The sequence below is a fragment of the Phascolarctos cinereus genome, unplaced genomic scaffold, assembly GCF_003287225.1.
Source record: "Phascolarctos cinereus isolate Bilbo 61053 unplaced genomic scaffold, phaCin_HiC Scaffold_7;HRSCAF=346, whole genome shotgun sequence".
Taxonomy (NCBI): domain Eukaryota; kingdom Metazoa; phylum Chordata; class Mammalia; order Diprotodontia; family Phascolarctidae; genus Phascolarctos; species Phascolarctos cinereus.
In genome coordinates, this window is record NW_027556180.1 from 117446375 (window position 1) to 117460814 (window position 14440).

The window sequence follows — 14440 nt, forward strand, 5'->3', positions numbered from 1 at the left end:
TGTTCTTTTTTTAAATATCAATTAGGAGCACAGCAGTATGAGATGAACAGTTGTCCCAGGAAATTATATTTCTTAATACCTTTGTACATACAATAAAACCAACTCAATTAATGCCTTATTTATGCCTTTCCAAGTTAAAAACTTTCAGTCATACTTCTTTCTAGCTGGGACTTCACTTAGTCTTCTAGTCTCATTTATAATGAAAATATCAAGATTGCTGTGATTCATTTACTCCACAATTAAAGTAATGTCTATAGATGATATAAAAATCTTTTTGAGTCTTAGCACTCTTTACTTTTTCCATGACTCTGCAATCATCATTACTGAAGCTAGGACTCTCCAAGTCCTGAAAAGCAATTATAGGACTTTCACGAAAGAACCTGACAGAACAGTAATATATACAGCAATAGAACCTTTATTACAGTCAGTTTTAACTTAAAAAAAAAAGAGAGAGAAGGCCCAAGACCTAAAACAGACTACCCAAGGGATAGGAATATGGGGGAGTAGGAGCAAGGAAGAAAAGACATAACCAAGATTCCACTGTCCCTAAGCTCTCCTCCATCTTTTCTTGTTAGTAAGGAACAGGTAGTCTGCACTTACACAGGGATCATAGATGCCTTCACTTCAGGGCATCTCAGTGAGGCAGCTGAAGGGTTTGTGTTTTAATAGTTGGCAGGTTCTCCCTGTATTATGTCTAACTGGTTTAACCATGTCTCATGTAACAAAGTATTTTTGGAAGAATAGAATTAAATCAAATTGGGAGTAAAAGCTTGCAGTACGGAAATTTTCAGAAAGGGGCAAGAAGAGAGGGCCTATCCCATGTCCATGGCTAAATTAGTCTACTACAAGTGATTCTAATGGATTGAAAAATAGCCTCAAGATCCCCTTTTTTTAAAAAAAATACTTTGAGTGAATCATACTCAGGACCAATTTGTATTTTTCCTTATTTCATAGGTTGCTATACCCAGTAGCCTACCTCTTTGTGATGAGTCTCTTTGTACCTATCTGGGTTGGTCCTTGTAAGGTAGACGCAATCTGTCACTGAGAATATATTCAAAGCCTTTCAGTCTGGTAGAACCTGCCAGAGTTTATGCTGGAAGAGTCTTCCTAAGATCATCTCCTGGGCGCGAGGAAACATTGTCGTCGTAGGACTCCAGGCTCATCACCAGATCACTGTCCAGTTACATAATATTAGAGAAAATGTACTTTGTTAATATTATCATTCTTGCTATAAGCAGTACTATATTCAATAAAAGGTAGCATGAATTTGTGATTACACACAAAATGAAGACTTTTTTATGGAAATTTTTTCATGGAAAATCGGTATTTTGAAAGTGTGTTTGCTTTATAAATTACTTGTAAGGCAATGGGAATAATATTCTTAAATCAATAAGCATTTATTAAATGCCTACAATGTGTGAGCTAGGCAGTATGCTAAAGAGTGGATTTACAAATACAAAAGTGAAACAGTGCCTGCCCTCAAGGAGTTTACACTGGACCAGAATGCAACATTTTCACAAATAGGTATTTTCATAAATAAGATATACTAACTACTAGAGACATCAGGAAATCCCTATCGAAAGAGGTGAGCTGTGTCTTGAAGGAAGCTGGAAGTTGTAGGAGGCAGTCAAGAGGGGAGAGGAAGTATTACCAGTATAAGAGGTTATGCACAAGGAAAGCAAGGAGGACAATTTGGCTGGAATATGCAGTGTGTGAGGAAGAAGAATGTGTAAGCAACCTAGAGAGAGAGTTTGGAATCTGATTGTGAAGGCCTTTCTATTCCAAATAGAAGAGTTTATATTTTCTCCTAGAGACAGTGGGGAACCATGAAAGCTTCCTAAGTCGGGGAGCTGCCTAGTTAGACTTGTGCTTCAAAAATGCTTACAACGTATCTGTCAGTATGAATTAGGAGAGGAGAAAGATTAGAGAAACAAATGGTGAGGCTTCTAGCTCTGAATCTATGATCCTCTCATTCCTGAGACCAGTTAGGAGATTATCTCAGTAGTCAGGGAGAGAGGGGAAAAGGGCCTGAACGCGAGTGCTTGGGTTGATAGGGAGAAAGATTGTCAGATTCCCTTTAAAAATTTCTCACATTTAACTTAACCAGAATATTTGCAGTTACCTTCGTTTCAATGAGAGTCTTATGCACCTAGGTGTATGATTTTTGTGATGTAAAAAACTAAAGACAGACTATAATACTACTTTAAGCTTTTAACCTTGATTTCCTTTGTATAAATCATACTGATTCAGAGTAATTAGAGGAAAGGAAAGTCTGAATTAAAAAACATATGTAATAGAATCATAGAAATTAGAGTTGGAAGGCATATTAGAAATCAGACTGAACACTGCTCCCTGAGCAGGTTCTGTGGCCTCTCTCCTCTTTACCTTTGCTTACACAATTTCCTCTGCCTAAAATGCCCTCTCTCCTCTTTGCCTATCAAATTTCTATCCATCATTCAAAAAGCAGCTCAAATACTATCGTCTCCCATGAGACTGACTCGATTGCCCTGTCAGTAACAACTTTACTTACCCCTAGAGCTTCATATATTTTTTTAAATTCTCTAGCACATTTGTCATGTGTATTGGCATTATCTGTGTCTTGTACCTTCTTAATCTGTGATTTCTGGACAGATTTCAAGAGGTCCATGAGCTCAGGATGGGAAAAAATTTTCATCTTTATTTTCACTAAACTGTAACTGAAATTTAGTATTTCCTTCAGTTACAACTTTTTTTAAAAAACAACATAATTCTGAAAAAGTATCCATAGACTTCACCAAACTGCCAAAGGGATCCATGAGAAAAAAAATAGTTAAGAATAAGAACTCTTGTCTTAGAATATATATAATTCATGACCATCAGAGAGTGTCTTATCTAAAGTCCATATCTCTCCCATACTTCACGTAGTAGATTAATAAAATAGTGTACAGTATGTAGTAGTACCAAATACATATACGAAGTACTTAATAAGTTTTTACTAAATAAATTAATTAGATTCAACCTCAAATATAGGTTTTTTTAAAAATCCCATTTAAAGGGGCAGCTAGGTGGCGCAATGGATAGAACACCAGCCCTGGAGTCAGGAGGACCAGACACTTTGCCACTTACTAGCTGTGTGACCCTGGGCAAATCACCTAACCCCATTGCCTTGGGGGGTGGGGATGGGGACAAGAAAAAAAAATCCTATTTAAGGCAATTATTAGAGATGCCTATACAATCTCTGTTTAAAATAGCTCCAAATCTTTTCATAAAAATTGTTGACAGTCTTCCATCATCCTGTATTTGTGTGGTTGATTTTTGAAAGCAAGTATACAGGTTTGCATTTATTTCTGTTAAATTTCAGTTTCTTAGTGGTGCAGTGGATAGAGCACTGGCCCTGGAGTCAGGAGGACCTGAGTTCAAATTCAGCCTCAGACACATAACACTCACTAGCTGTGTCTTAACCCCAATTGCCTCACCAAAAAGAAAAAATAAATGTTTAAAAAAATAAATTTCAATTTCTTGACTGTACTCCAACACTTTTAATACCAAAAGACGATATTTAATTTGCTCAAGCAAGAAATATATGTTAAATAGTCATTTTCTTTATAGTCTGCTACATTCAGTAATTAAAAAGAAGTCATATCCAAGAATTTTATACTAATTGTACAGCATAATGCGAAGTGCCAAGCACAGTGCCAGGCACATATTAAATGCTATATAAATGCTAACTATTGTTATTATTCAGTGAACCCCAGACACACTTGTAGGGCACATATAAATTAATAATTAGGGAAAGAGAAAACTCAGGGAAATGATTTTCAATGGCCACAAAGTAGTTTCAACCCTACTTCAAAATTAATAGCTAGCAAAGTAGTTCCAGATATAGCTCTTAGTTGAACTGCTTTAGAAAATATATATTTGCTTATATATAAATAATAAATAAATATATAAATGTATAAATAAAGAAATATATGTTTGTTTATAATCAGTACATTATTTGTAAATGGATTCTGTTGAAGCATATTTTCTCCCTAGTCTGTGTAAGCCATGTGTCAATTGAGGAGGTGGACTCATTTCAGCATAAAAAAGGGACTTAGGCGAAGACAACAGTATAGTGACAGGTTTTATTTAAACCACCTGAAAATGCAAAGGATTTTTACCTAAGTACATAAATAGTAAAGGTAACCATTGTTCTCTAGCTGTCTTGCCTTTCTCAGAGACATATATACAGTCCACATGGCACATCTACCGGCAAAAGGAGAGGTCCAGGTTGCTCCTCATACCGGACACAGCTCCTTTCCTCAGAGGGCTTAGGAATAGGAAGGCCTCTCTTCAGGAAACCCAATCTATCTACAAGTCAACATACATGAAATAACAGTGAATAATTGAATAGTCTCTAATTATTAAATCATAAGCTATGCTGTACAAACATTGAAAGAATTCAGAGGAGCATTGTCTTCATCACTAAAAGCTTTGCTTCTATTGGATGTTGATGGCTGCTGACCGATTGGAGTGGTGGTTGTTGAAGGTTGGGATTGGCTGTGGCTATTTCTTAAAATAATACAACAATGAAGTTTGCCACATTGATTGACTCTGTCTTTCACTTCAGCACTTAAAGGCCATTGTGAGTTTATGAACTGACCTAATTTCAATATTATTATGTCTCAAAGAATAGGAAGGCCCAAGGAAATGGAGAAAGAAAAGGAAATGACCAGTCAGGGGCAGTCAGAGCACAAATATTTATCAGTTAAGTTTACTGTCTTACAGGAGTGTGGTTAGTGGTGCCCCAAAATAATTATGATAGTAACATCAAAGATCACTGATCATAGATCACTATAGCATATGTAATAATAATGTAATATTATGTAATAATAATGAAAAGGTTTGAAATATTGCAAACATTACCTAAATGTGACCCAGAGACGTGACACGAGCTCATACTGTTTGGAAAATGGTGTTAATAGATGTGCTTGACCCAAAGCTGCCACAAACCTTTAATTTGTAAAAATAAAATAAAACCAATATCTGTGAAGCACAGTAAAGCGAAGTATAATAAAATGAGCGATGCTTATATAGTTTTTCATTGGATTTCTCAGTCATTAGTTGATATGATATGAATTTCAGGGTTTTGACGAATTACTAAGTCTATAAGAGCTGGGAAACCTACCTCTTTTTAGATAACATATTGATCAGACATCCATCCAGACCAGGTTTTTTTAAATACTGTGTCCGTGATCCTCCACTGGTGAAAGGTCTTCATAAGCATTCCTTTTCTTACTATTTCTAATCTAAAACCTTCCACCTGACTTTTAAGGTCCATTATTCTGCCCACACTCAACTTTTATTCCACCTTATTTGTTCACCATTCCACCAATGGCTCTTTCTTGCTGAATTGCTTAATATTCATTCCTGCTTCTTTACTGTTTCTGTCTTATGCTCATCACTTGTGGTGCCCTCCACTCTGCCTTTTCTGTAACCAAATATTGCCAGTCCTTCAAGGCCCTCATAAACTCCAGCCTTATTCTTGCAGTCTTCCATGAAGTACCCAATTTTTTTCTAAATTCTTTCAACATTTGTATTCTATACCTCACGATTTAGTATTTCATTATGTGCTCTATTATGTTATTGTTCAATGTTATTTGATACGTGTTAGTTTTTTTTCCTCCCTCAGCTTTATTTTAAACTCTCTGATTGTAGACATCATGTTTTATACTTTTATAGAGAAGGCAGAATTTTTTTAGTGGCAAGGGTACTCAGTATCAAAAGGCCTGGGTTCACAACCTAGCTTGACACTTAATAGCTGTGTATATGGACAAGTCCTTTACTCTCTTGAACCTCAGCCTTCTCATCCAAAAAGTGGGGATAATGGTACTTTACTACATACTTCCCAGGGTTACTGTGGGGGAAACACTTTATATACTGTAAACAGATATTTAAGTGTAAGTTATGATCATAATTTTAAATCCAACACAAATGCTTAATAATTACTTAATCATTAACAAGTTTTTCTGTTGAAAGAATTTTAAATTCTTTGTTTTCACTATAGCTTAAATGAACAGCCTCCATAGCACACACCTCCAACTTGGATGTGTTGAGAGTAGTGCCACTAATTGCATTACTTAGTAATTTCTGCCATCAGTACAACTGTTAGTGTCTTTTACAATGTACACTACTCAACAGGCTGGCTTTATGTTCCACAAAATCTTTTTTTTCAGGTGCCCACTGTAAAATCATCAGGGTAGATATACGACAAAGCATTGCCTATAATCAGTTATATTTAATGGAACAAATAGCAGTTGTGTAAGACAAGCCAGAAATAAACAGTATAGAAGTAGTCTCATCCTTTTACTCCAATAGAATGAGCTATTTACTTTTTCACAGATTAAATTGCTTTGTATTTATTTGAACAAATAGATAAATGTAATATAGATACTACAAATAAAGCCAAGAAATCAAAGCTAACATTTTCATACTGAGGGAGAAAAGGAGATAAAAATATAAACTTTAAGAAAATATTCTAAAAGAAAAAAAAATTTGATCTGCCTACCTGTGTAGTCTCTTTTCTATCTATATGTTCATACAATGTTACTGCTGTTTTTAATATTCATAGTCATAATCAATGTGTATGTTTTGCCAATGTAGTTTGCATTACTTTTAATGTCTTTATTTCTCTACATTCTTCATATTTTCCATTTTTTAAATATAACCCACGTATATTTATCTATATTACAAAAGTGAGATAATCTCTGGTCTCAAGATGTTTACATCCGAGTAGGGAGAGACTACACATAGCGATAGCCAAGGAGAAGAATCTTGGTCTTGGAAGTCACAAAGATTATTAGTGAAACCATAGAGCAAGTATACTCTTTCAAGCTCATAAACAGTTAAGAAAATTTTCCCCTGTTGTAGACCACCCAGTATCTTACCAGAGATCTGTACAGGACCCTCTACATACTCTTTGATCCAGAAACACTGGCCTCTTCACTTATTTCTCACACAAAACATTCTGTCTCCAGAGTTTTCCTTTCAAGATCACTTTAACTGCTTCCTGGAAATTTTGGTATATTTTATCATTTTTATTTTCATTTATGTAGTTATTAATTATTTCTATCATTTGTTCCTTAACTGTTATTATTTAAGATTTCTTAAAAGTCTGTATCTTTTGTTTGTTGTTCTTGAAGCAATTTCTGTTTTTATTTCAGTATGGTCTATAAAAGATGTATTGAATATTTCTACCTTTTTACATTTCCCTGCAATATCTCTCTGCCTTACATAGTCATTTTTGGTAAAAGTTTCATGTTGTGCTGAGAAATTCACATATTCTCTTACCATCCCATTTAAAAGATGGCATAGTTTTTTAACTCTAGTTTCTCCTGAAATTTGTTCAGTTTCATATTTTCCTTTTGTTTTTTAAATCTTTCACTTAAACTTACCCAAAATTGATAAAGGAATATTGAAGTTATATATGATTATCATATTACTGTCTATTTATTGTCTTCTTGTTACTCAGATAATGTTTCTTTTGCAATTAGGATGCTAAGGCATTTGGAGAGTATAAGTTTATTACGGATTCAGGTTTGTTGTCTATGGTTCCTTTCAGCATAATATAGTTTCCTCGTCTATCCTTTTTTATTTTTTGAATATTTATTTTTGCTTTTCCAGATAGCATAACTGTAACTCCTGCTTTTGGGGATTCATTTGATACGTTGTAAAAAAATTTTTTTCTATCCCTTCAGTTTCATTTTGTGGATTTCTTTGTTTTTTAAATGTTTTTCTTATAAGCAACAAAATGTAGGGTTTTGTTTTATTATCCAGTGTTATTCTTTTTCATTATATTGGATTGTTTAATATCCATTCACGTTTAAAGTTATGAGATTTAGGTTTATATTTTCTTCCATCTGTCTCTACTATATTACTGCTTTTTTTTCAAGTTATAGATCTCCCCCTTTGTGATATAAACACAGTATTATGTTCCTTCAGTTCCTTTAATTTTTTTTTTTGAAGGTGCTCCTGTTCCCACTGGCTCTATTCCCCTGATCCCTATCTCTCGTTTGTTACTCCTTTCCCTGTGGAATTTTGCATATTATTTTTTTCTCTTGCTTTTATCTTATTCACCCCAACTCTTTTTTCCTCTTAGTCTAGATTCCCCTTTCTTCTCTTCCCCTTCAACTAGTCTTGTTCATTTGTGGTTTTTTTGATTCCTTTGTGTGTGTGTGTGTGTGTGTGTGTGTGTGTGTGTGCGCTCCTTTCCAGATAGAATTTCTCTCACTCTATTATCCATCCTCTTTGTCTGTCTACTCTAGACCCTCATTCTCTGACTCCTGACCACTATAAGTATCTTGTCTCTTTCTTTTCTCTGCATGCCTCATGCATCCAAATCTTCCATTGTATCCATTCTAGCTTCTCACCTTTAGGCAGTTTCTGCCACTGCCTTTTAGAGCTTGCCACGAGTATTCTTTTCCACGGCACCTTACTCCTAGAAAAATGTCAGTTCCTATAGATAACAGAGAGGACATTGCCCCATGGCAAGATCTCTTCCCTTCCACATCCCTGATTATGTAGACGAGTGATCTGTACACTCCACTGGTTATCTTTTTTTTTTTACATATTTGCCTCAAAATCACCTCTTTATGACCCTTCTCCCTTCCCCTCCCCTTACTTTCATGTGCCCTCCTGTGTTATAATGTAGTCTCAGTCTCACAATTTTCATTTCTGTTTTGAACCATTCAGTAGTGGTTCCATGTTTTCATATTCCACAAAGTCCTGTATCTCATCAGCTATCGAATCATTTCCATTTGTTTTATAGTATTTATTAATAGATGCCTGAACTCATTTACTAGATGTGGAGACTATATTTCCTTCTGCTGTTAATGTTTTCCTGACTGATTTAACTGCTTATGTTCAAGGTCTTTGTGTTTTCCTCTTCCTGAGATCTTTGGTAATTTCAGTCTTTTTTTCCCCTATTGCTCACTCTTTGAGTCCCTCCCCTCTGACTGTGTTTTCTATGGGGGATGGATTCAAAGTATCTCAGCCTCCTCCCACACAGGACATTTCATGATTCACCAGCCTAGGTCTCTTCCCTGTGTGATTTTTGGGTGTGGCCCCGTCTGGACTTTGCACTCTTTACCCTCAGGCTTAGTAGAGTGCTGTATAGCCCCTTAAAGTACAGTGTACTGTCCTGTTGTCCTGTCCTTCTCCCTCTGCTCCTTAGGTCTTTGGTCTGGCACCAGTGTTTAGAGCATTTCAGTGTTGGTGCTATAAAGTTGTCTCAGCACTGGCTCTGCTGGTGCCACAGGGTTGTCCATCCTGGCAACAACAGTTGAGAGCCTTGGAGTGCTAGTTGTGGTCTTTGGCAGGCTTTTGCTTCTGCAGGACTGAGACTACCTGTTGCACCCTGGGAAAATTACTGTAACCTGGAGCCAAGGATTTCCTGGCACTGAAAAGGAGAGAGGAGACTGGGGTTTGGGGGCAGGTTTTGTTGTCTGTGTTGTGTGGTTGGGTCTGCTAGTGCATCCTCACCTGCCAATAGCATGGGATGTGGGGCTGAGGTGCTAAATGAGCTCTAGGTCAGTGAGCTTCAGTTCATGGGTTTTGGACGGGGGCAGGGTGGAGATGAAAGTTAAACCTTCTTTTAAATTCTAGGTGTCCTAGACCATGGGGGCAGCTGAAGTTGCTTTATCTTTAGTGCATAGTTCCTGTTTTGGAAAAGTTTTAGAGGTCATGATGATCAGAAAAAATGTCTAGTCCTGTATCTTGTTGCTCATGTGACCCAGAAATCAACTCAGAGCATTTTCACTGTCCTGCATGGCTAAAATTCCCTCCATTCTCATCTCTGCCTCCTGGCATCCTTGGCTTCCTTCAAGTCTTAGCTCAGTCTCACCTTACAGAAGGCTTTTCCCAATAGTGTCTTCCCTCTGAAACTACCCTCAGTTTATTCTGTATATATCTTGTTTAAGCATATTTCCATATTGTCTTCCCCATTACACTGTAAGCTCCTTGAGAACAGGAGCTATTTGGTTTTTCCCTTTAATTATGTCCTCAGTGCTTAGCACAGTTCCTAGCACATGGTAAGGACTTCATAAGTGCTAGCTGACTGACTGACTATACAGTCACTCTACAGCTGCCATACTACCTTGTGATTGACATCCCTTCCTGCCAGAAGAGAAAACTCAGCATTGCTAACTATCCAAGCAATCAGCCCTTCTAGTGAGACCCACCTTTTACAAGGACCTTTATAGTCACTATAAACTAGAAGTAGTTCTACTTTAGGCTTGAAAATTCCTCAAGTGGGGAAGGAACTTGTTCAGTAGTTTCAATTGTGTCTGATTCTTCATGAACCCATTTGAGGTTTTCTTGACAAAGATATTGGAGTTGTTTGCCTTTTCCTTCTCCAGCTCATTTTGCACATAAGGAAACTGAAGGAAACAGGGCTAAGTGTCTTGCTTAGGGTCACATAGCTAGTTAGTGTCAAGCCAGATTTAAACTCAGAAAGATGAGTCTTCCTGACTTCAGACCCTGTACTCTGTCCACCGTGCCACTTGGCTGCCCCACTCTTTGGGACCTCATTTAGGGTTTTCTTGGCAAAGATACTGGGATGGTTTGCTATTTCTTTGTCCAATTAATTTTACAGATGAAGAAACTGAGGCCAGTGGGGTTAAGTGACTTGCCCAGGGTCACACAGGTAGTAAGTGTCTGAGACCAGATTTGAACTCACAACGCTGAGTCTGCCCCCTAGCTGCCCTTCTAGGGGTCACCAAAGGTGTTGTTCAATTGTTCAGGGGTGTCTGATTTTTCATGACCCTGTGGACAATAATATGCCATTCTAATGTCATATCTTTTAGCATTTTAATATTATCCATGGAGTTTTCTTGGCAAAAATATTGGAGTGTTTTGCCATTTTCTTCTTCAGGAGATCACCTTTTATCAGAACTCTCCATTATGACCTTTCTGTCCTGGGTAACACTGCATAGCATAGTTCATAGTTTCATTGAGCTATGCAAGTTCCCTCCACCACTAAAACAAGGTAGTGATCCAGGAGAGGGGTCTCTAAAGTGTCACCCTAAAATTTCACAGTCTGGGTGACTCACTTCCCTGTGATGGGCACAATCTATGATTGTTCCTCCACATTGTATTCTGTACCATCTGACCAGCCTGTCTCCTTTTTCTGTCATGCATTTCACTAATGGCATCCTTTTTTACTCATATTCTTTTTCCTTATTTATTATGAGTTGCACCCTGCCCAGACCGATCACATGATTTTCTCGTCTTCTGTGTGATATTCATTTTCAGATCTGTATAATATTTTCCATATTTCACAATTATATAGCTCATTGGTAGAATATTGATATTAAAAAGATGAGTCTTTCTTTTTGGGAAGAGTTCAGTGTCATTCAAAGAGCTCTGAAAGTTCCTGAAAGCAGTAGTGCTAAGATGGCAGAGCAGAGGGAGCATTCTAGCCAAATTCTCCTGACGTTCCCCTCCAAACAACTTTAAAATAACATGTCAAATTAAATTTTGGAGCAGCATAGCCAACAAAAGGTCAAGATGACACTTTCTTCTTTTTCTTTTTCTTTTTTTTGTTTGAGAGGCAATGGGTCACACAGCTAGTAAGTATCAAGTGTCTGAGGAACAGATTTGAATTCAGGTCTTCCTGAATCCAGGGCCGGTGCTCTATCCACTTCACCACCCTACCTGCCCCCAAGGTGAGACACTTTTCAGTCCCGGGGCCGTTTAGGAAATCAGAAGTCTGTGACTCTGGAGTGGGTACTGGCTAGGAGTGCAATGCAGGGCAACAACAACTTTGGGCCTTGGAGGCAGTGGTGGCAGCAGCATTTTCAGGAGCTCTCCCTGCCTAGAGAAGGTAAGAGGATTGGACAGCTGTTCAGAAGAGATTAAAGGAGACCCTGTATGGACACTAGAAATAAGACGGGGCACCATTTTGACAACTTCATTGCCCATTGTCCAGCTTTGGGTCTCAGTTACAAGGCAGAAAGTGCTTGCAGTCACGAGGGATTGAGACTCTAAGAACACTGACGGGGAGGCGGCAGGTTGCCCCTGGCCCTGATGCTTTGTGACCCCGAGTCATCCAGTACCCTCTCTGGGCCTCAGTTGCCTCACTGTATGATGAGAAGGGGCGCCCAATGGCCTCCACAGCCCCTTCCTGGCTTGCCTCAACCCCCGATGGGGGGAGCCGGGCACAAGACAGGCCTTGAGCTAGAACTGCATCTGGTACAGAATCATTGTCTCCAGAGGGACCCTCCTCTGTCTGGGGGATAAGGTCTGGCTAATCGGGACTCTGGCCTCGCCCCAGTGGGGAGAGCCGACAGGCAGGAGGGCCTGAGCAGCGGCAGCTGGACCCTGGGCCTTCTCCACCAGTCTTTCTGCTGAACATATATCAGTGGAGGTCAAAAACAGAAAAAAGGCTTCATATATGCAAAAAAAAAAAACCCATTAATAACAGCACTTCTAGTGATAGCAAAGAACTGGAAACAAAGTTGGTACCCATCAGTTGGGGACTGGCTGAACTCTGGTTTATTAACATAATGGAATGTTACTGTGCAATAGGAGATGACAAACATATTCAGAGACTCATAGAAAGATCTATATGAACTCCTACAGAAGAAAAAGTACCAAGAGAACAACATATAGACTGATCACAACAATAATACCAAGAGAACAGATTGAACCCAACAACATAAATAGAACACTAAGAGACAACTAAATTCTGAGTAGTTGTTGAAACAAATCTTGCCCTCAGAAAAGACAGTGAAGCATCAGAGAGGGAACTGACTGTGGATTTGGAAATTTGTAGATGTTGCTAGACACTAACTGTGTTGTCACATGTTTCTTAACTTCCTATGTTTATTTCAAGAAGAAAGTTTAATTCTCAGGTTGAAGGAAGCAGAGCAGAGGAATATCCAGAAATGACTGTTATATAAAAACAAAAAGGATAAATAAAATTTTTAAAAATTCTTAGATAGTCTACTTTTAACTGTATATTTGCCATATTTTCCTCAATTTATTTTTTATTTCTATTTTACTGTTTTTCTGTGTAGAGGTTTTTTGTTTTTAAGCAAACTAGTACATCTACCTATAATTACTTCTATTTGTTTAATAACTAATGTGTATCTCCCCTGTACATTTTGGAGAAATTTATTATTCTGTCATTCTCTGTGTACTATTATAGCTTTTTCCACCTATACTTCATCCTGAATTTAATATAGTAGATATTGTGAGGTTTGGATCTAAATTTTAAATAAAAAATACTTTGTCCCTTTTTTTTATTTTCCATAGGTGTTTTACTAACTCATCTTTTATATGTATTTAGTTTCATGTTATGTTTCTCTTTGTTTTTTGTTTTTCCCAGTCAGTTACTTTTGATTAAAATTTCTTTGTAATAATTTAAAAAAAAAAAGAACATTGACAAGCTACAGTATAGCAAAAGGCCTTCAAATCCATTAGGCATTCTCTTTGGGGTTTAATTTGAACTCCTGGCCATTAAAGTCCCTTATAACTATGAAATTCTCTGGTTCTGATACTGGAACAGAACTGGATTTGTGTCTAGCGCCAAAGAGTAAAATAAAGAACAGTAGATGAAAGTTGGAGACACAGATTTTGGCAAGGCTTCCCATCTACTAGAGCTGTTCAGAAATAGAATGGGCTCCCTGATAGAATAATGGGTTTCCCTATCACTGAGATCTTCAAGAGGAACCTGTGTGACCAGTTGTGGGTAGTGTTGTAGGAGGGATATAAATTCAGATATAAATTGAATTAGATGATCTCTCAGATTCTTTTGAAATCTCAGCTTCTATGATACGCCTTCTGAACGTGGATTGAACTCCATGCTTCAGTTTAGTATTAGTTAAGTTCTGAGTCTTCCTTGTATTTGTCACAGAGCTCAATGAAAGATTAATCAATTTAGATATATTCTTGGTAAACAATAATACTGTTAACACACTAACATTCTACCTTAATTTATTAGCATTATTGCATAGACTTTTTCTAAAACAATTTTGAGAATGTTTTCCTTTTTAAAGTTTGAGATAGTTGACAGATAGTTATTATAAATTTTCTGTCTGTGTCAGAAATATTGATTTGATGGTGTAACCAACCGTTATGTTTTGTATATACTTTGGTTAAGCATTTTTTAGTTATAAGACTCAACATACCAAATTACTTTTTAATAATGCTTTCATTCATAAATCTTTTGGCTTGAGAATATATGCTTCATTTAACAGTAATAACAAAGCTGAGAGATAAATGGATTTGCTTATGTCATATTTTAAATATTGCTGCTAATACAAATTTAGGGCTGTACATTCTGTTTCTATATCAGTGCCCTCTGTGAATTTATGATTTTCTTAATGTATGTTTAGGTAATGCTGTCTTCCTGAAAAAGTGGTGGATATCACTAAATAAAAATATTTTTCTTATATGAAAGGGATATGGTAGAATGATCATT

At 37.1% G+C, this 14440-nt stretch overlaps 1 protein-coding gene across 2 annotated transcripts in view; it reads left to right on the forward strand.

Annotated features, from left to right (window-relative positions):
* PIBF1 (progesterone immunomodulatory binding factor 1) overlaps nucleotides 1-14440 on the forward strand; it is a 302692-nt gene that overhangs the window by 170778 nt on the left and 117474 nt on the right. The window lies entirely within an intron of this gene.